Raw genomic sequence first — 26,140 nt, 5'->3', positions numbered from 1 at the left:
TTCAAAAAATTAAAGAGAGTTATTTAAAACTTAAAGGAAAACAGAGTTCAATGAAGGAACAGATAGGGAATCTCATCAGAGAAACAGAAATCATAACAAAGAATGAAACAGAAACTTTTGATCTGTGGGGGATGGGTTAAATAAATGATGAGTATTAAATGAGGGCACCTGTGATGAGCACTGGGCGTCGTACAGGAGTGGTGAATCACTAAATTCTACACCTAAAACTAATTATTACCCTATATGTTTACTAACTGGAATTTAAATAAAAACTTGAAAAGAAAAAAAAAAAACCTCTGGATCTGAAAAGTACAACCAAAATTTAAAATTTACTATATGGGATCAACATCAATTTTAAGATGAAAGAAAAAGAAATACAGAAATGGGAAAATGAAATTTGAAGAATAGAGAGAAAAAATACTGAATAAAAATGAATAAAAGCTCAAAGACTTGTAAGGGCTGTACTGTTCCCAGATTTAGTACGAAGAAAAAAAAAGAAAAACAGAAATATTAACTTACAGATCCAAGAAGTTTTACAAATATCAAGAAGGATAAACACAAAGAAAATCATACTCCTATACTTTATAGTCAACTTCTGAAAGCTACAGATAAAGAGAAATCTCTGGAATGACATTACATAGATATTAACAATGATTCAATAATGGATTTTATAACACAAACAGTGGAGGACAGAAGACAACAGAATGGCACAAAGTACAGGAGAAAAAAGCTCACCTAAAAATTAATCTATATCCAGTGACACTACCTTTCAAAATTGATATTGACTTTTTAAAGTTTTTATTTAAATTCCAGTTAGTTAACATACAGTGTAATATTAGCTTCAGGTGTACATCACAGTGATTCAATACTTCCATACAACACCCAGTGCTCATCACAGCAGGTGCACTCCTTAATCCCCATCATCTATTTTACTAACCCCCCACATACCTCTTCTCTGGTAACCATCAGTTTGTTCTCCATAATTAAAACTCTGTTTTGGGGTGCCTGGGTAGCTCAGTCGGTTAAGCGTCCGACTTCTGCGGTTCATGAGTTTGAGCCCCGCGTCAGGCTCTGTGCTGACAGCTCAGAGCCTGGAGCCTGCTTCGGATTCTGTGTCTCCCTCTGTCTCTGCCCCTTCCTGCTCATGCTCTATCTCTGTCTCAAAAATAAATAAAACATTTTTAAAAATTTAAAAAAAGAATCTGTTTCTTGGTTTGCCTCTCTCTCAAGACTCTCCTTTTTTTCTCTATGCTTGTTTTGTTTCATAAATTCCACAAATTTAATATGGAATGCGTCTTTCTCTCACTGACTTACTTCACTTTAGCATAATACTCTCTAGCTACATCTATGTCACTATAAATGGCAAGATTTCACTTTTTTATTGCTGAATAATATTCCATTGTATATATATACCACTTCTTCTTTATTCATCAATTGATGGGCACTTGGACTGTTTCCATAATTTGGCTATTATAGATAATGCTGCTATAAGCATCAGGGTGCATGTAACCCTTTGAATTTGTATTTTTGTATTCTTTGGGTAAATACCTAGTGGTACGACTCTGGATCATAGGGTAGTTCTATTTTTAATGTTTTGAGGAACCTCCATACTGTTTTCCACAGTGGCTACACCACTTTGCATTCCTACCTACAGTGCAATAGGGATACCTTTTCTCCACATCCTTGCCAACATCTGTTGTTTCTTCTGTTGTTTTTAGCCATTCTGACAAGTGTGAGGTGATATCTCATTACAGTTTTGATCTGTACATCCATGATGATGAGTGATGTTGGGCATCTTTTCAACGTTTATTTATTTTGGGGACAGAGAGAGACAGAGCATGAACGGGGGAGGGGCAGAGAGAGAGGGAGACACATTGGGCATCTTTTCAAGTGTCTGTTGGGCACATGTGTGTCTTCGTTAGAAAAATGTATTCATGTCCTCTGCCCATTTTTAATAGGATTACACATTTTTTGGGTGTTGAGTTATATACACTCCTTATTTTGGATACTAACCATTTGCCAAAAATGTCATTTGCAAATATCTTCTCTCATTCCATAGGCTGCCTTTTAGTTTTGTTGACTTTTCCTTTGCTGTGCAGAACCTTTTAATTTGATGAAGTCCCAAAAGTTTATTTTTGCTTTTGTTCCCCTTGCCTCAGGAAACATCTAGAAAGAAATTGCTACTGCTGATGTGAAAGATAGTATTGCCTGTGTTCTCCTCTAGGATTTTTATGGTTTCAGTTCTCACATTTAGGTCTTTAATCCATTTTGAATTTATTTTTATGTATGGTGTAAGAATATGGTTCATTTTCATCTTTTTGCATGTTGCTGTCCAGTTTTCACAACACCTTTTGTTGAAGTCACTGTCTTTTCCTCACTGGATATTCTTTCCTGCTTTGTCAAAGATCAACTGGCCATATAGTTGTGGGTTCATTTCTGGGTTTTCTATTCTCTTCTATTGGTTTATGTGTCTATTTCTGTGCCAGTACCACAGATCACTGCGGTGATCTGATCAGGTTTATAATATAAACCTGTAAGGTAAAGCCCAGAATTGTGATGCCTCCAGCTTTGCTTTGCTTTTTCAAGGCTGCCTTGGCTATTTGGGGTCTTTTGTGGTTTTATACAAGTTTTAGGATTGTTGTTGTAGCTCTGTGAAAAAATGCTGTTGGTATTTTGATAATGATGGAATTAAATGTGTAGACTGCTTTGGGTAGTATAGACATTTTTAACAATATCTACTCTTCCAATCCATGAGCATGGGAATATCTTTCCATTTTCTTGTTGTCTTCAATTTCTGTCATCAGTGTTTTATAGTTTTCAGAGCACAGGTCTTTCACCTCTTTGACTGGGCTTATTCTTAGGTATCTTACTGTTTTGGGTGCAATTTTAAATGAAGTTGATTCCTTGATTTCTCTTTCTGCTGCTTCATTATTGGTGTATAGACATGCAACAAATTTTTGCACATTGATTTTGTATCCTGGGACTTTACTGGATTCATGTTTCAGTTCTAGGAGCTTTTTAGTGGGGTCTTTCAGGTTTTGTATATATAATATCATGCCACCTGCAAATAGTGAAAGTTTTACTTCTTCCTTATTGAAATGGATATCTTTTATTTATTTTTGTTGTCTGGCTGCTGTGGCTAAAACTTCCAGTACTATGTTAAATGAAAGTAATGATAGTGGACATCCACGTCTTTCTCCTGACTGGAAAGGAAAAGTTCTCTTTTTTTTCCCCACTGAGGATGACACTAGCTGTGGGTTTTTCATACACGTCCTTTATTATGTTGAGGTATGTTCCCTCTAAACCTACTTGTTGAGGGTTTTTATCATGAATGGATGTTGTACTTTGTCAAATGACTTTGAAATACAATACCTTTAAAAAAGTCAGTTGTTAGTTGCGGATACACACTAAAGGAGATGTTAAAGGAAGTCTGGAGGATTGAAGAGAAATGATACCACATACTAACTCAGTTATATAGCAAGACATATAAACTGTACATATATGTATAGTGTGTGTGTGTGTATATATATATATATACACCTGTGTATGTATATATACACCTGTGTATGTATATATACATATGTATATGTGCCTGCATACTTATTTATGTGTACACACACACACACACACATTTCTTCCTTTCTTTCAAAACATTTTGCTGATAAAAGAAGCCAAACACAAAAGGTACACATGGCATGATCCCATTTAGATGACATTTTACAAGAAACACAAGTAACCTTTGATGACAGAAAACAGATCACTACCTGTCTGAGTTTGGGACCAAAGGCAGAAATTGACTGAAAGGCACCAGGGACTTTTTGGGGTGATGTAAGTTTTCTATATATTTTAATTGTGGGGATGAGCACCCAAGTGTATTCATATCAAAACTCATCAAACTGTACACTTAACATGGATGCATTTTACTCTATATAAATTATACTTTGTTAAATTTAACACATAAGCAAAAAACTAATGAATTTGACAAAATGTAGAGAATTTCCATTTAATGAAGAATACCATAAGCAATGTTAAAAGATTCAAGACTAGGTAGGAATGTTTGCGATGTTGTAATTAACGAAGTATTAATACGAGCGTACACAATGAACTCCTGAAAATCAACATGGAAGAAAGGAAACCCCAAAGGAAAGGTGGGCAAAGGTAGTATTTAAGAAAAAGAGGTTCATCTTCACTACAAAATAACCAAAGTTAAAATTAGCAGTTTTCAAAATGACAAAAATCAGAAAGTTGGACAGTGCCAAATATTAGAGAGTATAAGGGTTTAAGCTGCCAGGCGTTGCTGCTAGGCTTATAAACTGATTCGGCCATTCCACAGAGCAATCAGTAAGTACTTAGTGAAATTAAATGCGCATGGGACCTGCAAAATCCTCATCAGGTAATACTAAGTGTCAATCATAGAAGATAAGATAAGTAAAATGTGGCATATGCATGAGACAGAACTCAAGGCAACAGTGAGAATAAAATTAGACACACAGAAGTAAGAAATCAAAATAAAAAAGTGTTGAGTAGCAAAACTATTAAACATATGATTCAAAATGATTTATATAAACTAAAAACACATGAACACACACATATTCGGAGTAACACCATATAATTTGCAAATATATATTTAACTCAAAGTCTAATATGAGTACAGAGGAATGCCAATGGAGATAGGGAATCAAGAAAGGCAATTATAAAAACACAAGAGAGGTCTTACACAGATAGACATCAGAGAAGTACCATTAATTATCCACACATAAAGGAAAAACGTATTTATGTATGTTCACTCTTCTCAATACTTTTGTAATGGTATGTCCATATTCTTTTATCTGAGCTATTACTCGTTTCTCAAATGATAGCCTAAACTCTGAAGACAACAGCAGTGTTCTAAGCATGTGCGTCAGATTACTGTCTTCCTTCATATAAAAATGCATACAGCATTCCATGAGGAATAACAAAGGATCATTTTTTTTTACTACTTTTTCTCCCTTTAAAGAGAATACAAATATTTTTCATGGTGTGTGTCATATCGCCAAGACTAATCTTGTTTTAAATTGAAAAATGTATGGGGCGCCTGGATGGCTCAGTCAGTTAAGCATCAGACTTCAGCTCAGGTCACGATCTCAGGGTCCGCAAGTTTGAGCCCCACGTCCGGCTCTGTGTGGACAACTCGGAGCCTGGAGCCTGCTTTGGATCTGTGTCTCTCTCTCTCTCTGTCCCTCCCCTGCTCACACTCTGTCTCTCTCTCTCTTTCAAAAATAAACATTAAAAAAATTATTTTAATGAATAAATTGAAAAATGTATCAAGAACCATGATTCAGTTTAGCTGAACATTATAAAGTAATATTGTCTCTCATTTCACAACAATCATTTGGTGATTGTAGAGTAAGTATATCTTATGTTGTCTATGAATAATCTACTTAAAAATCCATACAAGATCTATTTTCTACCTGAGCTGCAGCCACTTTATTCTTTTGCAAAAAATTCTGAGACCTTTATTTCCATATGCAAAACTTTCAGGTAAAATTCAATTAGTAATAGTTTTATGAAAGAATGTCACCATGAAGCTCTTTTTTGTAGTGAAGGACATAGAATAACTATAATAGCAATGTGTTATAAATGATACTCCATCCTTTAGAAGAGGAAGAAATTACAAAATAAGGAGACCAGAGAAGCCTTGTGTATGAAATAATATTAGAGCCAGACCTGAAGTTAGAGAAAATTCAGATATTCTAAGATGGAGAAGCAAGATGTTCCAAATAAAGAGAACAAAAGGAGGTGAGAAAACAAAGAGTATTTTAGTTCACACAATCTATTATACCATACAGGGAAGACATGAAATAAGACAGCAAAATTAAGTTAAAAGGCAGATCAAAGATAAAAAATTTGAACTTTATTACATGCAATTTGGGTCAAAGGTAATGGTGTATCAGAAACAAGTTAGGAGTATTAATCAGTTGCAAGCAAAGAGCCTGGAGAAGAAATGGCATGATATGACATGACATGACATGACATGGGGAACTTGGTTAGAAAGTTAAAATAATTGTCCTATCAAGAGATAATGAGAGCCTGAAATAGAAAAGATGCTATCAAAATGGAGAGAAGAGGAACAATTTATGTACAGAAAATTTTCTAGAAATGGGAAGCAATTGGGGGAGATAATCAAATGACTAATTTTTTTTTAGTCTCAGTGTCTTGTAGTATACTTTATTCATTACTAGGATGAAGGAAGAGGAGCAAGATCAGGTATGAAATGATATATTATATAGATCAGATATCTATATATCTATAACTATATATCTGTATATCTATATCTGTATCTGTCCCTGATTCCGGTTAATATTCGATCTTTAATCTAGGAAGAGCTCCTGAAATACTTACAATGTCCTGAGTGATCTGAGTGATCTAATACAAAGCTCCTAAATCCCCTGGAATTTCCAGGTGATGGAAACCTCCCTAAAAATCCCAAAAATATAGGGTTCAGAGACCTTCCAGGTTAGTCAACACAAAAGGGCTGGGACGATGGCACAGCCCAACTTCACAGAGACAACACTCCTGCACTTGGAACCCTTCCAGAGCTCACGCTATGCATCTCTTTATCTGGCCCTTCATTTATATTCTTTAAAATATGCTTCATAATAATAAATTGTCAGTAATAAGTAAACTGCTTTCCTGGGTTCTATCAGCCACTCTAGCAAATTGTCAAACACAAGGATATCTGGGAACCTCTGATTTGTAGCCAAGTTGGACAGAAGTTGTGAGTAACCTGGGAACCTGTTATTGGCAATGGGCTTCTGAAGTTGAGGGACGGAGGCATCTTCTGGGACTAAGCTCTTAACCTGTGGGGTCTGTGCTAACTTTAGTAAGTGCTGAAATTAAACTGAATTGCAGGACCCAACGGTGATGTTGGAGAATTGGTTAGTGTGGGGAAAAACTTTACACATTTGTTGGGCAAAGCTGTAGTAGACAAGAACTGTTAAAGAGTTTTTTTCCTTTCCAGACATCATGTTTAGTAGAATATAAGAAAATATATTCTAGACATAATGAGTTTGAAGTTCCAAGATACCTTTAAAGGGAAATGTTCAAAGGGCAATTGTATTAGTCAAGGCAATTACAGCTGTTGTACCATAAAAACCTCGACATTTAAGTGGCTTAACACGATAAATGTTTATTTCTTGCTCATGTAAAGCCTAGTAAGAGTGTAGAAGAGGGGAGGGAATCTGCTCCACAGAAATTTAGGAGGCTTGGCTGAAAATTTTCTACCATTCTTAACATATGGCTTCCACTTTTCTGTGAGCAGTGGTAGGCAAATTCTTAAAGTAGAAAGCATAATAGCAGACGACAATACAAAAGAGTAAATATAGGAGCAGTAGAATCAAACTGGAAGCTCCTAAAAATCATGTATTTTTTTAACTTCATTTATGAAATAAAGACTCAGAAGTAAGACCCAGAAACTCAGTGTCACTAAACCTAGTGGAAGGTTTTTAAGAAAGAAGAGGCAATAAAACGTATCAAATCACGAATCAGGCAAGGAAGATGAACACAGGGAAAAACTGATGGGAATGAATGACTTAGACTATTATGTCACTTTATAATCATGTGGACTTAATAGTTCTGAGAGAAGAAATGAAATGAAAAGGGATGAAAGAGTCAGTGAATGATGAGAAGCATCAGTCCGTGTAGATAATTCATTTTTTTAAAATTTTATTTGAGTATAGTCATTAGTTTCAGGTGTACAACACAGTGATTCAACTTCTCTATACATTACACTATTCTCAGCACAAGTGCAGCTGCCATCTGTCACCATACATTGTTATTACTATATCACTGACAATATTTCATATGCTACACCTTTTATTCCCGTGATTTATTCATTCTACAGCTGGAAGCCTGTATCTCCCACTCCCCTTCACCCATTTGCCCATCCTGCATCCTCTCCCCTTTGGCAACTATCAGTTTGTTCTCTGTATTTACAGGTCTGATTCTCCTTTTTGTTTGTTTATTCATTTTGTTTCTTTAGCTTCCACATGAGTGAAATCATATGGTATTTATCATTCTCAGTATGACTTACTTCACTTAGCATCATACCCAATAGGTCTACCCACGTCGTCACAAAGGGCACAATAACATCCTTTTTTATGGTTGTGTAATATTACAGTGTGTATACATACTTATAGATAACAACATAATAAAAAAGGAGTGTGCAACAAGAATGCTGAATGATTTAATTTAAAAAAATATGACTGACAAAATCCTGGAGGAATAAAATCAAAATACAAGTAATCTGAGAAAAATAATGGCAGCTAATGTCACAAACAATATGCCAGTGTCCAAATTCTTTGAAAAAAATCCCTCAAAAGAAAAACTGGCCAAGTATATAAACTGCTAACTTATAAAAATGGAAATACAAGCAGTTCTTAAACATGAAAAATTTCTTAACCATAATAAAAGGAATAAAATTCATAAGTATACTGAAAAAAATTCTTCCCTAATAGATTGGTAAAGACTCAAAAATTTAATAAATCACTGTGTTAACGAGAATGGTATAAGGAAACGGGTGTTCTCACATATTGCTGGTGGCAATGTGTGTGACAGTGTAACTTAAAGAGACGAAATGTGAGGGGCGCCTGGGTGGCGCAGTCGGTTAAGCGTCCGACTTCAGCCAGGTCACAATCTCGCGGTCCGTGAGTTCGAGCCCCGCGTCGGGCTCTGGGCTGATGGCTCAGAGCCTGGAGCCTGTTTCCGATTCTGTGTCTCCCTCTCTCTCTGCCCCTCCCCCGTTCATGCTCTGTCTCTCTCTGTCCCAAAAATAAATAAACGTTGAAAAAAAAAAAATTAAAGAGACGAAATGTGGAAACATCTATCAAAATTATAAACCTACATATTTTTACCTTAAGTATACTTACACACAGACACAACTGTGCACAGAAGGTTATCTGTTGCAACATTGTTTATAATAGCAAAGTTAGCATATCAAATGTTCCTCTAGTTTAGTTTGTAAACATCCTACGATGAAAATAGGCTACTTTCCAAATAAGTAAATACCCAGTAACTGGTTTGAGATACACAGACACATCACACACACATTCACTCACACTAAGAAAGCAGACCTCTGGAAAGTGGAAGAATAGTTTGATACCTGCACTTTGGGATAGTAAGCATGGCTAGTGTGGTTAGTGATTTAGAAGATGTAAAAAAAAAAAAGGCCTTCACTGAAGAAACTGACTACCCAGGACATAGCTTCTTAAAATTCAGCTACTAACCCAGTACATTTATATCTAGGGCATAAGCTTTATCAAATCTTTGAAAATGTGTGAGGTGTGAAAACCAAGTGTTTTGACTCTAAAGCACGAAAACGGCACAATTAAAATGAATTAATTAAGTAAATGCCTATATACTTTTTCATGTCAATTAGACAATAATTTAACTCACTTCACATTTAGGTACAACAATATTTAGTTGAGATATAAGTTCATTTTAACATGTTGACTTCACTTCAGGCCCGGGTTTCCAAAAGAAAGAGGACCTAAAGATCTTTACAGTGATCTGGGACTCAGTTTAAGAAATGAAAAGGTCTTAGTTCAAGAAATGCAGATACTTTAAAAATAATAATAAGGTGGAAACAATCCAAGTGTCCATCAGCAGTGAATAAACAAAATGCAATACATACATACAATGGAGTATTATTCGGTCACAAGAACATGGATGACCCGCAAAGACAGCATGCCAAGTGAAATAGGCGAGACACAAAAGAACAAATATTATAAGACTTTACTTACATGAAATATTTAGAATAGGCAAATTTGTAGAGACACAAAGTAGATTAGAGATTACCAGGGTCTTAGTGGAGGGGAGAATGGGCAGTTCATGCTTAAGGTGTACAGAGTTTCTCTTTTGAGTGATGCAAAAGGTTTGAAAAATAGTGGTGATGATTGCATAACACTGTGAATTTAATTAATGCCACCAAATCGTACACTTAAATATGGGATGTTTTAATATACATGCATACATACACACATATTTAATATACATACACATATTTATGTATATTAAACACACATACATGTATATTTATATGCGTATATTAAATACATACAAGTATGTATGTGTATATATATAAAACCACAATAAAAAATGTTTTAAAAAGAGTGTACAGAAAGTGTTTTATAACTACTGACTGCCATTTTAAAGAATTAATTTGTATTTACCTAACTCACTTCTCTACTTGATTGTAAAACATCCTAAAATGCTTCTTCTGACGGTCTTACACATTTCAATTCTGAGAGAGTCCAATTAAGTTTTTGTTCTATTTCCTCCGGTTTTAGAACAGTTTTAACTAACAAAAATAACAGAAAATATATTCTGATTGATACTAAAATAGATTTTTTAATATTACTGTAAATATTAACACGTTAATTGCGCAGCACATTTTAATTTCACCAACATATTAATTTTACGAGTCTGTTATAGAAATGAAGTTATATAAAACATATGAGATTGTATAGGTGTATACCTCTAGCAGAGAATAAGTACTTAGTACTGCATAGCAATATATAGAGAACATAAACTATAGATAGAACTCGGTTTAGATCTACATTAATTTTAAAAAGTAGTATGCAGAATCAGGATAAAGCTTTAAATACTTTATTTTAGACTATGTCAACTTCCTAAACCCTCTTTTACATTTTTTTTTGAGAGAGAGGGAGTAAGCAGGGAAGGGAGAAGAGGGGGAGGGAGGGAGGAATGGAGGCGGGGGAGAGAGAGAGAGAATGAATTCTAAGCAGGCTCTCCATTCAGCATGGAACCCAACGCAGGGGTCGATCCCATGATCCAGGGATCATGACCTGAGTCAAAATCAAGAGTCAGATGCTCAAGTGACTGAGACACCCAAGCGCTCTTCTTTTGTATTCTTTGTCCAAACTAATGGCTACCGTGTCAATCTCTTTATTACAAACTCAACTACTGAAAATACTTTTAACAACTAAGATCTGAAACAGTCTTTTTTTTCAATAAAATCATAATTGGAACCTTCAGATAGCTAGAATATCATGTATTCCATTAGTAACAATGGAATCACAAAAGCTGATATTACAAAGTTCCATTACAAACAAATGCTTATACTTCCTTCGTCTTTATCCCTCTATACTACAGAATGAGAAATATGCTTCACAAAAGTTTCCAAATGCAAAGAAAGATCTGGCTATCACTGCATCAGAGGGAGAAGGTAAGGACAATATTAGTTAAAGAAAATTTTCAACAACAGAGTCACAAAAACCATTCAGCTGGATTTTTATCAAAGATACAATTAAATTAGAATGCTGTTATCTAGGCATTCTGTCTAACCAAGTTTTTCTATATGCAATTTAGGTATAGAAAATATACACACAATATTTTCCAAACATTCTATTTCCTAAGAGATTACCTTTTCAGTAATGCCCACTAATGGTTATTTAGTTACCATTCTTTATTGATACTTGAAGGCAGCTGTGAGTTTAGTATTAGTAGTCAACCTTAATTGGTTAGAAAAAAATATGAAATTTTATAAATTGTTTCTGGCTTCCAATTAATACTGTATTAATCTTCTCAGGCTGCTATAACAAAATGCCACTGACTGGGTGGCATAAACAATAGAAATTTATTTCTCACAGCTCTAGAGACTGAAGTCCAAGATCAAACTGCTTGCAAATTTGGCTCCTGGTAAGAGCCCTCTCCCTGGCTTGCAGTGTGTCCTAACTCCTTGTGTCCTCACATAGAGTTCTGGTCTCTTCCTCTCCTTATACTAATTATACTTACAATTCTTCTACTTCTTAAATGTTTATTTATTTTGAGAGACAGAGAGAGAGAGAGAGTGAGCGAGAACAAACAGGGGAGGGGCAGAGAGAGAGGGAAAGAGAACCCCAAGCAGGCTCCGCACTGTCAGCTCAGAAACTGATGTGAGGCTAGATCTCAGAAACCATGAGATCATGACTTCAGCCTGAAATCAAGAGTCTGACGCTTAACCAACTGGGCCACCCAGGCACACCAATAATTCTTATACTTCTGATGCTAATCCCATTATGAAGGTCCCTTCCACTCTCATGACCTCATCTAAACTTTACCTCCCCAAACTTCCATCTTCTAATACCTTCACATTAGAAGTTGGGGTTGCAACAACTGAATTTGGGGGAAAACAGTCCATAGCACATACTTTGCAATTGTATCTAATTTGAAGTCAACACAGAACCTTAAACCTATTTCTGAAGTATCATCTCATTATAAAAAGTGTCACTCTGCATCATTTTCTTGAATATTTTAGAATGTCCACATAAACTAGTGTGCATCAGACTCATGTAGGGGAGCATGTGCAACATAAAAATAAGATCCAGCCCAAACATGCAAGTGTAAGATATAAATTAATAAAACAATTACCCTTTTTTATAGATGAAAACTGTTAGCAGGAAAAAAAAACAAAAAAACAATCTCTTCCTGTATTGATAATCTAAGGGGGATACTGGAAGGCTAAAACAAAAAACTCCTTAAATCCAACTCCTTTGCAAATTCATAACTAATTCTTGATTATTATATTCCCCTGATCTCTTGTGGAAATGTAATGCCATCTTCCATTCATATTCATTACATATTAATGGCCCACTATAATCATACATTTGTTTATAAAAATCAGGAGTACATAATTTTGGAACAGGATTCATCATCAGGATGAGATGAGGCTCTTCGAAAAGTAATGACAAATATCCATGAAGGGATTTTTATAACATTTCTGCTTTACGTGTTCTTATACTATCTCATGTTGTTTGTTGCCACAATTCAGAAACACCAAAGAGCAAGGCAGGATTTAAAAAAGGACAAGAAAAATAATGAACTATAAAACAGATTTACAAACGAATAAAGAAAAAATCAGAACTATTACACTTCAAAAGACTGAGGCTGAAAACCTGAAATAACTGTAAACAAAGAAGACATGGACGAGGTGAGCATGAGTATTTACTGAATCCTAGATGCCTAGAACATAAATCTAGGAAACAATATATTCTTTGAAAATATACTACTGTTTCTGAAATGAAGCAAGCAGCATCCCCACCATAAGCAAAATAGTTTCAAGAAACATTCAGGTGAATTTATATGTTCTAGATAAGCATCAAATTTTGAAGGAGAATCAAAAGGTGTTTAGGTTCATCCCTATTCTATAGCACTTGAAATCATGCCAAATAATTATGTGGCCTCAGAGGCAACACTTTCAAAGTAAAAACAACAACAACAAAAAAAAAAATCATGAAGAAACTACTTATATGTCTTACACTGAAAATAATTTAGAACATCTGTAATATTTTAGGTGACCTATTTCATGTATCAGATATATAAAATGCATACAGATAGATATAGACATAGACATAGACATGGACATGGACATGGACATGGATATGGATATGGATATGGATATGGATATGGATATATATCTATTTCAGAAAACCACTGTCAAATTTCATTAGCTGAGGTGGTTATTATTCCTTATTAGATGAAGAGTACAGATGGAGCACAGTCACAGAAGCCAAAATACTTGTTGTCTATGTTAGTTGTTCTTTGTTTTTTCAGGAAGACTGGACTTGTGTCACTGAAAAGTATTTAATTCTCTATCAGACCCTGTGGTCATGCATCAAAGCACAATGTGGTCCATTAATCCTGGGTAGAGTAAAATTATGGAGTATTTTGTGATGGCACAAACATGTCTAGATGCCTTACTGGTATTTATAGCTTCTCTCAAGTGTGTGGGAGACTGGAGAGGGTCAGTCCTTATTATTTAAACCTGGGTCACTGGCAGCATTCCTCTCATTCATCTTCTGGGAAAATCCTGCGTGTCACAGTTAGAAGAAATGATAATGTACTCAAATATCTTTCTGTAGCTTATCCTAAGACATGAGAATTCTAAATGGCATTTGGATTTGGCTCAATCCCAGACATTTTATTCCACATTGATTTTCCCTTTCCTGGAGCTTTTTTTCATTTCAAAATCTGCACCAAAAAAAAAAAAAAAAAAACAAAAAAAAAAAAAAACCCTCAAGATCAAACCCTGAAATCAATGCCAATGTCCCTGGACTTTCTTTTTTGACTCAGGTTCTTGAGCACTTCTTTTTCAAAACATCTACTGATTATAATTTTTATGCCTTATTTTAAGACCATTTTCTCATTTTAACTCCTTTGAATCTCTGTGATTTTATAAATAGTGCCCTTATTATGGTCTGCTTCTGGCTTTCCTCACAGAATTTGCCGAGAGTCCCAGAGTAGAACAGACTATTTTTGTGTTCTCTTGAGGAGGCCTGTTCCCTGGCCCTCCCTTATTGTGAGTTTGTTCCAGGCTGTCGGCTGTCTGATGTTTTGATGTCTCTCTCCATTAACTAACTCTTGCCTTTGAGCTTCAGTTTCTTGTTTACTGCCTTCCTTGTTACAGCTCTTGGCTTACTGCTTCAGTCTGTGTGTCAATAGAATCCTTGGCAGCTTCCTGTGTCATTTCTTGCCTCTCCTTCTCCACAGATTGCTTTTCACCAATTTGATTTTCCAAAGATAGCCTGTCAACAGTTCAAAGTGTGGACTCTGTCTGTGGTCTCTTAGACTGTGTTCATTTTAATTATTAGTATGAGGCAGCAAGGCTGACACATAAAAGTAAGTGACCACCTATACTGTGTCACTGAAAAAGCACAAGGATTAAGTCCTGTCCAGGGTGCCTAAAATCCCAGATGACAGATTCATTTCTCCAATTTCCAAAACTTTAATATTCTCAGGAGAACTTTAGCAAATTTCAAATACTCTTTTCTGTCTACCCTTAGGATTTTTTATATCAACCAACTACTATGGCGCTCACCATATTATATATTCTATCTTATACTGTATTATATATTGTAACTAATTTTGCTTCTGTGCATCCAAGAAGACTGTAAGCCATCTACATAGGAATAGTATTCCAATCCTCAGTATTTCGGGTAGCACATGGTGACAGGTCTAACTACACAATTGTGGAGCTGATAAACATGAAATATAGGTGGAAAGGTGAGAAAATTCCAATGTATTTACTTTTTTTTTTCTTTTCGTAAACTTTATACTCAACGTGAAGCTCGAACTCACAACCAGCAGATGAAGAGTCACATGCTCTACTGACTGAGCCAGCCAGGTGTCCCTAAAGGCTCTATGCATTTATTTTAACTGCAGTGCTAATAAGTACCAGTTAGAGAACTGAGTCAGTGGCTACAACAGAAAATCTAAATAACAATGGCTGACGCAGCATGGTGGATTTTTCTCATGCAATGAGAATTCTATAGGAAGCACATTACTGGTATAGTTTTGGAAGTTCAAGGATGCCATGTCTAAAAATATGAATAATACTCCTGGTCTTAAGGTTACAAGGTGGTTGCTCCACTTCCTGTCATCATGTGTGTCTTCTGTGAATGAGAAAGAGAGAATGGGCCAGAAGGGGGACAAAGCAACATCTGTATCAAGAAAGCAAAACCTTTCCAGATAATATCATCAGATTTTTGGTTATATTTCACTAGACAGAATTATAGGAGACTGTTCCTCAAAACACCAAAAAGGGTGAGAAGAGGGGGGGGGCTTGTATTTTTTTCCTCTTCTTTTTTGCCTTTGTTTTCCTGCGATACTGGAACTCCATAAGTAAGAGGGAGAGGAGAAAAAATATTGAGTAAGTCACAGGAAACCTCTGTCAGAAGGGTATTGATGAGTATATGGGTGCCAGGAGAGAGTCAATGTAAATAAAAGACACAGCACATGAAATCAACTGATGGCTGCTTCTCCATCCTGTCTAGTAATGGAGGACAGGAGTCAAACATTTTGATTTATAAGCTTTAAAGCCCTACTGAGGCATAAGTTTCAAGGGAATCCTAACATAATGTCTTTCTATTTTTCATTCAGCTCTTCATGGGATTCATAAATAAAGCTTTCCTGGGGCACCAGGGTGGCTCAGTTGATTAAGCGTCCGACTTCAGCTCAGGTCAGGATCTCACAGTCTGTGAGTCTGAGCCCCACATCAGGCTCTGCGCTGACAGCTCAGAGCCTGGAGCCTGCTTCAGATTCTGTGTCTCCCTCTCCCTCTGCCCCTTCCCCGCTCATGCTCTGTCTCTCTCTGTCTCAAAAATAAATAAAAACATTAAATAAATAAATAAATAAATAAATAAATAAATAAATAAAGTTTTCCTGAGCACCTTCTATTTATCTGGCACTGTGATACATTGAGTAAAATTATGTAATAATTGTCTTCAAGCTGCCAACTTTAATTAAAATGAACTTTTCAATATCAGTAGTGAGCACAGGGTCATGCAGTGGTCCACTGAAGAAGCACTTAGCTCAAAATGGATCTGTGCTTGTGGAGTAGGAGTTTAGTCAGAGAAGAACTGCTACAGAAGGAGAAAGTGAAGCTCGCCAATTGACGTGCAGAAGGGACTGTTGGCATAGAGTATTAGTGCATAAAGGCCCAGGAAGGCAAGACAAGTAAAAAGTATTCTGGGATTTGCAATTATTTTTTTAGTGGTGCAAAGCACAGAATTCAAAGGGTGAGGACAATGGTAGTGAGAGAAATTAGAAGAGAGGTATGCAAGAAACGATGGGTGTTTTTACACAATGAGACACTTACCCATTTTAAGCTGATACTAGTTTCATGCTTTAGGAAAGTTATCCTGATTCTACTGAAGACAGTTTACTGGAAACAGATAATACTGGAAAGAGGGAATTCAGTTAAAGGACTATTCTAATTGTTCAAGTGAAAACTATGAAAGCCCATCTCAAAACAATGCCAGAGGAATTGGGGGAAAAAAGGATACTGATTCTAAAGACATTAAACAAGTCAAAGTCAAAAACACATTCACCAAATGCTGTGTGTGCATGTATTCATGGCAAGGGGTGGAGGGCAGGCAGGAAAAACAAGTACAGAGGTAGGGCAGAAATGAGGGTAGAAAAATAAGACAACTTCCATTTCTTCACTCATTCACTAATTCAATAATGATGACTGAGCCAATTTTCCTAAAGATAGCATATGTTTGGGCTAAGACATAATAAAAATACACACACCTCTTCATATTAATGTCTATACATCTGACACAAGCACAACTTGAGACCACCTCACCAAGAAAACAGTCATTCAGCCACTGAGAAACCTAACAATGTGCTCTTGAATCATGGATAAACAGCCTACTTCCTAAAGTAAATCTCAAAGGCCAAGGGAATAATATAAAACACCAGATATTATTAAACAAAACACAGTCCTGATCAATACCATGTTTCCATAGTGAGTTACTTAGGAGCCTTCAAAACAACTTATTACAGAAATGAGACTCTTATGCTTTGGCTTTCTCTCTCACTCTAACCTCCTTTTTTATTTTTTCCTTCCCCTCCCCTATGGGTTTCTGTTAAGTTTCTCAGGATCCACATAAGAGTGAAAACATATGGTATCTGTCTTTCTCTGTATGGCTTATTTCACTAAGAGACTCTTAAAAACTGAGAACAAACTGAGGATGGATGGGGGGTGGGAGGGAGGGGAAGGTAGGTGATGGGTATTGAAGAGGGCATCTTTTGGGATGAGCATTGGGTGTTGTATGAAAACCAATTTGACAATAAATTTCATATATTAAAAAATAATAATAAAAAAATAAAATTAAAAAAAGGAAATGAGAAACTTATTAAACTGGCCTCTGTAGCAATTAAAAATAAAATCTGTTATCTAAAATATCAGGTAAAAATTATTAAACCATAAGGAAAATGATGCAGGCTTCACAAAGCCAATCCATACCTAAATAGAATAGCAAGACACATAGGAATAGATTACAGTCCCAGGTCCAGAGAAAACCAACACAAGTGGTGCGTTGGAAGCATGCAACAGTTTCTAAAATTAGCATTCTATTATCCTGCCTTTATATTATGCATTAAAGGTGCCTTAAGGTTCACTAACCCAATAGGCCTTGTCACTGCTGTTACCAGCTCAACCATGCTAATAACAGGGAATCTCTTAATGCATTCTCTGGTTTGAAAAAAAAAAAAAATGTATAGAAGAATGAATAATGCCCAAAGTAATTCTGGCTTCCAGACAAGAAGAGCATCCATATTAAAGAATCCATCTCTTGTTTTTCAAAAGATTTCTCTCCTCTGCGTTTATGCCCTGGGAGACTATTTGACCTTAAGGACAATGAAATCAACAAATTAGCAGAAATGAGTGTGATTAAAACAAATGCATAGCATAGTGGTTGTAAGCTCACTTTTAAGTCAAAAAGATCTGAATTAGAATTTCCTAGCCTCTCTAAGTTTCATTAATAATATAGACATAATAGCATCTAGTTCACAGAAAAATAAATGCTTACGAGACACCCAGTCCCATATCTGGCATAAATAAGTCTTAAATAGATATCAACATAAAAGATGGATTAACGGCATCTTGGGAAGTAGTGATTTGCATTTCTCTTTTACAGGAGATGAGACTGAGGCTCTGAGAGGGTCAGTGACTTGTCCAAGGTCACGATGCTAGTAAATATCAGAACAAGGATTCAAGTACAGATCAACTGTGGTATACAGCAGATTGCTCTGATTTTTTTTATTCTACATTTTAGAAGATATCCTTTCAAAAAGCCAGGACTTAACATAAATACGGTGCTGAGGTTATGGCTTCAGAATTAAATCAAAGAGGGAAAAGGAACATACAGAATAAAATAAGAGCAAAAGCAGTCTACTGCAAAAAGCTCGCACTACAGCCCTGGACATGATCAAGTTTAGAACACAGAACCTGTGAGAAATGGTTAAAACAATCAAGATAATTTAGTCTGGAGAAGAGACAATAGTAGAAAATATAACTGCAACTATCAAATTTACAGAAACGTAATTTAAAAGATTATACACACTTTCAGTTTGCAAGGATGGTTTAACTATTCCCAAAAAACTAAAAATTAAATGTAACAAAAAAATGAGTTTTTTGTTGTCAATTTTGAGTAAGAGTTTGTGCTGGTGGGAGTGATTTCAAGGGATAGATGAGAGCTCTATATATGATTCATGGATGAAATACTATGTTTATATTTGCAAGTTCTGTAGCTATTGGGGAGCAGCTGGATTTTAAGGGAATATTAAAACCTATATTATCTTTCACATGATTTACATTTCAAAAACAAAATGTATGTCTGAATTTTCATGTTTAAGTATTAAAATACCCATGAGTTTACCAAAAAGAAACTGCCCATAGCAATTTTCCACTTAACAAAGTTATTACCAGCAAAGAATTTGATTAGTATGTAAAAATTTATCTCACTATATAATTTCACACTTACTAAATGATATATTACTTGTCATTATCTTGAGATGAAGAAGTTTAGGGACTAGATATTTCCAAATTCTACTTTCAAACTGACCACTGACTCCAGATATAACCATAAATTAGGGCAAGAAAAAAATCAAATGCATATTTCTAGACAGTTACACACCATACTGACCAAATCAACCTAGTATAAAAAAAGGACCAGCACCATCTAATAGCGAACAGAGTTTTAAAAAATAATGTATAAATTTCTCATGAATCTATAATTACATAACCACACCAGGGGGCGCTCTTAACACTGAAATGATGGATGACATATTTTAAAACACATGGTGGTCTCAGTTGGCCAAAATGAGATTTTTTTCTAGGCATATAGTACTTGCAACAAGTGCTTATCTCTTGAAAATGTTTTCAGGCAACACACACATTTTTTTTTTACATCCAAAATGTTTGTGTTGTTAAGACTATCAAGTTAGTCTACCAAGAAAAACATTTTCTGCTGATACGAAACATCTTATTTTGGAAACATTTGTCTAGTTAGACTGGCATCTGTCTCTTATTCTTTCTGTGGTTATGCAGGTTCTCAATAGTCAACAAACTGCTTAAGAGTTCATAAAACTTTAAAAATGGTTTCACTGCCCACTTTATTTTTTACAAAATCCCCATCTAGTTTCCCCCTTCCCACCACAAAAAAAGAGGTCATCTAAAATTGACATACAGCGAAATTCTAATCTGGGCAGCATGGGACTTTTCCGTATTTTCTCATTACCTGGTAAGAACGTTGAAGCCCAGACACTCTTCTCAGGAAGTTCAAGATTCAGACTCCTCTAAAAATACAATTAGAAAATCAGTGTGAGGCTTCAAGAAAATAGAAAAAGGCAAAAAGTAAGTTTGGGCTATGTTACCCAGAGAAAATCACCATTTACTACTCTATCAATAGTAAACATTTTTACACAAATGACATCTGATTAAATAAGCTTTAAGACACAACTTAAAGTTGAATCACAAAGTTTGTGAAAGAAAGAGGACATAACTACCGGTCTTCCAATGTAGTAGAGAGAGTTGTAAACTTTTCTCAACCCATGTAGTTGAGATCACCCCCTTTTTTTACCAGCTGCCTCCCTGACTCATCATCTACCTGTGCCTAAACTGGAAGAGTTCTGGCCAAGGTTAACAGAGTATGAATGAAGAGAAGGTTGTTACCACAAATGCTGAGTTCAAGGAAACATGAATGGACCTATCTACTGTTTGCACCCTACATGAAATTCATCAGAATACTAATATTTCAAATCCTATTGACAATACCAAATTTTTCATTCTAGAACAAAAGTAAGGATTTAAAGTAAAAATATACCTGGAGACAAAAGATAAATTTATTTATTACTTTGGATCAAAGTATATGTGAATGATGGGAAGTCCTACCTACCCAGAAGTAGATTTTAATATAATTTTTGAGTATATGGAGGGGATGGAAGAAAAAAAACAACACAGGACTGGGGTGTCTGGGTGACTCACTAGGTTAAGCACCTGACTTCAGCCCAGGTCATAATTTCACAAGTTCATGGGTTTGAGCCCCACACTGGGCTCTCTGCTGTCAGTACAGAGCCCACTTTGGATCCTGTCTGCCCTCTCTCTGCCTGCCCCCTCTGGAAAACAAACAAACATTATAAAAATTAAAAAAAAAAAAAAAAAAAGAACACAGGACGAAAAGAGATCAGGCTATGAAGGAAAGAACCCTCCAGAAAGAAGTACGTTTGGAGTCGAGTGACCACTTTTACCTACGTTACTCCCTCTTGATCTTTGGAGTGAAAGAAACAATTACTGTTGACCAAGACAAAGGAAGCCTTGTTTGGTAAGAGGGAACAGCTGACACGAACCAATCTGGCATATGGTAAAGCCACATGATTTTCTATCAACAGCAAAGTTAAAAAGCAGTGGTATTTGGGGTTCCATGTGGTCCATCCTGTTAGAAGCGGGCCCTTAGTTACTAGAAAATGAAGAGTTTATTCCCCACTTAACTGGAATGGTTGCCAGAGAGCCACCAAGTGACCTATAGTTTAAATAAGGTTCTAGTGCCACCTGAAGATAAGGATAATAGCCAAAAAATGACAAATTTGTAAAATAGTTTGATGAAACGGCTGGTGGGTATGAGAGAATGGAAACAGTTAAGGATGTCACAAAGCTTTTTTTATCTAAGCAAATGAAAGGATAGAGCTGCCATTTAGTGGGACCGGGAAACAATAAGAAAAGCAGTTACTAGAGGAAATAATTATTTTGACTTTGGATATGTAAATTTTTATATGTCTGTCAGACAGACTCATGAGGAGCAATATAAAGTAAGCAGTTAACCAAATCAGTGTAGAGTTTAGAGGAGACCAAGCTCTCAACTATAAACCAGGGTGGTTTTTTTTTTTTTTCACTCACTGACAATATCTAAAGCCATGATATATAAAAGGAAGTGGGTTCAGACAGAGGAAAGAGAGGACAGAGACAGAGACTAGCCAGGAACGTGGCAGACTCAAGTGGCTCCATCATCCGTGCCTCTTGGTGGTCATGCCCTTGTATGATTTTCATTCCTTAGAATGTGGACAGGACCTCTAACTTGTTTCTAACTTGATATATGTGACAGGGTGTATATGAATTATACTGTGTGATTACATTGTCACATTATGTAAGATTATAGCAGATTTTCCCTCTGCTAGCTTACTTTTATGAAGCAAACAGCCATGCTGAGGAACCACTTGGCAAAGAAACGAGTGTGGCCTATAAAAACTGAGGGAAGCCTCTAGCTGGCATCTTGTAAGGTCTCCAGCCTCCAGCCAACAAGAAAATGAAGCCCTCACTGTCGCAGTCTCAAGGAAGTAAATTCTGCCAACAATTTGAGTAAACTTGGAAATAAATCCTTCTCTAGTCAAGCATTCAGATGCTACCTCAAGCACCAGATGACACTTTGACTGTAGTCTTGCAGAAGACCTAGTTAGGGTGTGCTCAGACTTCTCACCCAAAGAAACAGAGATAATGTGTGTGGTTTTAAACCACTAATTTTGTGGTGATTTCTTATACACCAAGAGCAAAGTAATGCAAGCCCTGAGTTACTACAACATTTAGAGGTGAGGAGATATGAAAGAGCCAGGGAAAAAAAGCCAAATAAAAGAGGCCAGTGAGGTAGGAGGAAAACCAACAGAAAAGCATTTCTTCAAGAGGCTTATCCCCAGCTTCCTCAGAGAAATCTGAGACAAAGAGCAATGGGACAGGTGAGTCTGCTGTCCTATTGGAGGCTCACAGGTAATCGCCATTGAAAGGGACACAAGAAGCCAGGTGCTACTTGGCTCTAGCCTCTTTCTGAGGAGAAAATGGTAAAACGCACTACCAAAGAAATGAAATGAAATTCAGTCTTAACAGGCTCCCCAGAAGACCCAATTAGTGCCAGGGTTGTGCTACTTCGCTGCTTGTAAGACTTTGAAAGTTGGTATTTCAAAACTGGCTAACACTTAATACCAATCAATGTCAGCTCATTTTAATTACTAAGTAGCTCACATAACCTATTTTTAAACTTTGCATTGTTATTAGACATGCTTAGATTGGCTTGTAATTTATTTTTTTAATCAATACAACCAAATCTAATGAACATGTATTATGTGCAAGGCCCTGAATTAACAGCTATAGTCAGTGAAATGAGATGCCCTCCTGCTTTTGTACACGTATGGTTTGCACACTCCTACTGAGTATAGAGCACTGGCACACAGTGTGTAAGTTGTATGCACATTCCTACTACGTATAGAGCACTGACACAGTGTAATTTGTATGCACACCCCTACTATGGATAGAGCACTGGCACACACTATAATTCACATGCACACTCCTACTACGTACAGAGCAGTGGCACACAAAGGCTATGATGTGCCCTAATATGATTGGTATTCAGCTTTTATCTATATTTATCTATAGCTAGCATTCCATTTTCTATAATGCTTTGAAAGCAATTTCTCCTCTATTTATTAATTCAGTGAAGATGTATTGAGCACTTACTAAAGTACACAGAGGGGCAAACTAGATTAACAAGTATTCACAATTCCTTCTGTAAGAAAGGTACTATCCAAATGTGTTTCATTTATGTCCTCAATATTCTTTACTTGTGTATATGTGTATCTATCGACATTTACTCTGCCTAGCTTATAGTATATTTGTCTATATACACCTTGCCTATCTATATATACACTATATAGTATGTGTGTGTATATGCTATACATTTATAGTTTATTTGCCTATATACACCCTGCCTAATCTAGCAATACAACTCTGTCCCTTGCAACCATCTGTTTTTCCCCAGGTTTTGTTCTATCATCAAGCCCCAAAGATTAAATCATTATGGTCCAGTCTGTTCAATTTAGTAGTCTTTGTTATTCTCAATATACTTGGCACTCTGAGGCAAGGGGAAATGTAAGACTAGATCATGTCATGAAGGAGTTTTCAACCTGTTTTTTTAATGACAGCTTTCCTATTCTCCTTTTTTTCTGCCTATCCTCACTTGAAATGTAAGCTTCTCCTTAGGAGAGATTCCTATTAACTTTTTACTAATAGACCTTTTAGCACATAGTATGTGATCAATAAGCATTACTTAGCTGATTAGCTACTTTCCAAAATGATTGAGGTGGCCTGCGTGAAAACAGAAATATATACTTAGACAAAAACATGGAAATTCACTGTTGGATAAACATATACAAACTATAGCTAAATAAAAAGGGGCTGCAAAATGTTTAAACCATACTTTTTGCTCAATAATTTGTTTAATAATTTGGACACAATAACTATTTTAAAAAATATTCATGTATAACTATATTTAAAAATTAAATCTAGGTCTCTGCTTTCCCACAGCTATTACAGAGAAATACAGATTTTTGTAACCTTATTTCCAACAAAAGAAAGTATTTCATTTTATTAAAAAACAAACAAAATATTTTTCCTGGGTGGTAAATTCTAAGTATTTATTACAAGGATCATTAAGGAAAAAATCAGAGCACATATCTCCCTTAATTGTCTTAAGCAAGATGGAAAAATTGACTGGAAACTGTTAAAATTAAAGTGTTGCACTGAACAAGATATACGGCTCCATCCAGAATTTATACTGTGATTCTACTATCACTCTTTGTGTTACTGATGCATATATCAGTCGATAATTATTTTTTAGGACAATTTGGTAAGCATTTTGAAGACCAGAAAAAGTCTGCTAAATGAACATAAATTTCTTGTACTTTCCAAAATACACAATGTATCCACACTGTATTGCTAACCCACATGAAAAACATACCTCAATATTAATATCTATTTCCCACTTCCCAAAGGGAAAGGCTTTACTTCATTTTCATGTACAGTACCATATGAAGTTATGTGAACACAATTTTGGCCTGTAAAGCACTGCAAAATGTAAATCGATTACTAACACTGTAAAGAAGTATAGTTATTTACCAGTGTTATACAAGTGAGAACAAATCGTTACTCTAGAAAGGCCTAAAACATAGCCTGCCAATACTATAGCAAGCTGCTGAAGCCGTTATCCCTGATGAATAAGGGATAATGTGTATCACGTGTCCATGCACCTACAGAATCAAAACTCACCAGAGCTAGGATAGGCATCTAATCCAAGGGTAGTGAATCCATTAGGTTGGCTTGTGATATTAGATGAGGGCTTGTCCAACTAGAAAAAAATTACTGGTGGCAATCTATTTCTTTCTCTTTGAATCTGAACTAAGTAATGCCAAGAAAATTAAGGAGTGATAGAATTGAAGGTGATAAAGGACACAAGTTATTTGGGGATATATATGCAGAGGACTATTAATAGAGTTGCCATCAGAGGTGTTTTGGCCCATGATAGGATCCAAGACGGTAAGTGGTCTCTGAAGAGTACTGGCTTTGCAGTTCAATACAAATCAAACTGTATTCAAATAAGAAAATTTTATCTTTTTCCCCAGCTTTACTGAGATATAATTAACATATAACACTGTGTAAGTTAAAGGTATATAAGTTGGTGATTTGATATACATATGTACTGTGAAATTGTTACCAAGATAAGGCCAGTTAACACAACCATCACTTCACATAGTTAATAACATTTTGTGTGTGTGGAGAAATTTGGGGTGGGGAGAACACTTGAGATCTACTCTCCCAGCAATTTTCAAGCAAACAGTACAGTATTGTTAACTACAGTCACCATGCTATGTTTTAGATCTGTCGAACTTACTCATCCTACACCTGGAAGTGTGTACCCTTTGACCACCATCACCCACCCCTCTCCCCACATCCCACACCAGCAACAACCATCCACTCTATGTTTCTGCAAGTTCAGGTTTATTTTAGAATCCATATATAAGTGAGATAATACGGTATTTGTCTTTCTGTCTGACTTACTCAATTTAGCATATTGCCCTCAAGGTCCATCCATGTTGCTGAAATGGCAGGATTGCTTTCCTTTTTATGGGTAAATAGTATTTTATTTATTATACCATATATATATATCATATATATTATACCACATACTATATATACCATATATATATTATACTATATGGTATACCATATTATACCATATACTATATATATTATACCATACCATATACCATTATACCATATACCATATATTATACCATTATACCATATACCATATATACATACACACACACCATATTTTCACTATCCATTTATCTATCAACAGACACTTAAACTTGTTTCCGTATCTTGGCTTTCGTAAATAATGCTTCAACAAACATGGGAGTAAAGATATCTCTTCCTATGGAAATGACTACATTCCTTCAGAGTATATACCTAGAAGTGGGACTGCTGAATCACAAGGTA

At 35.7% G+C, this 26,140-nt stretch overlaps 1 protein-coding gene across 2 annotated transcripts in view; it reads right to left on the bottom strand.

Annotated features, from left to right (window-relative positions):
* COX7B2 (cytochrome c oxidase subunit 7B2) overlaps positions 1-20,117 on the bottom strand; it is a 101,191-nt gene extending 81,074 nt beyond the window's left edge. For both annotated transcript variants that reach the window (XM_040484534.1, XM_040484544.1), the window contains exon 1: positions 20,061-20,117. The gene's annotated coding sequence lies outside the window, so the exon portion shown is untranslated. The remainder of the gene's footprint in view (positions 1-20,060) is intronic.
* Positions 20,118-26,140: the final 6,023 nt, after the last annotated feature.

Source organism: Herpailurus yagouaroundi, unplaced genomic scaffold (genome assembly GCF_014898765.1).
Source record: "Herpailurus yagouaroundi ecotype Mexico unplaced genomic scaffold, PumYag 28, whole genome shotgun sequence".
NCBI classification, from domain to species: domain Eukaryota; kingdom Metazoa; phylum Chordata; class Mammalia; order Carnivora; family Felidae; genus Herpailurus; species Herpailurus yagouaroundi.
The sequence above is the reverse complement of the archived record's forward strand: the minus strand, read 5'-3'. Positions and strand labels throughout refer to the sequence as shown.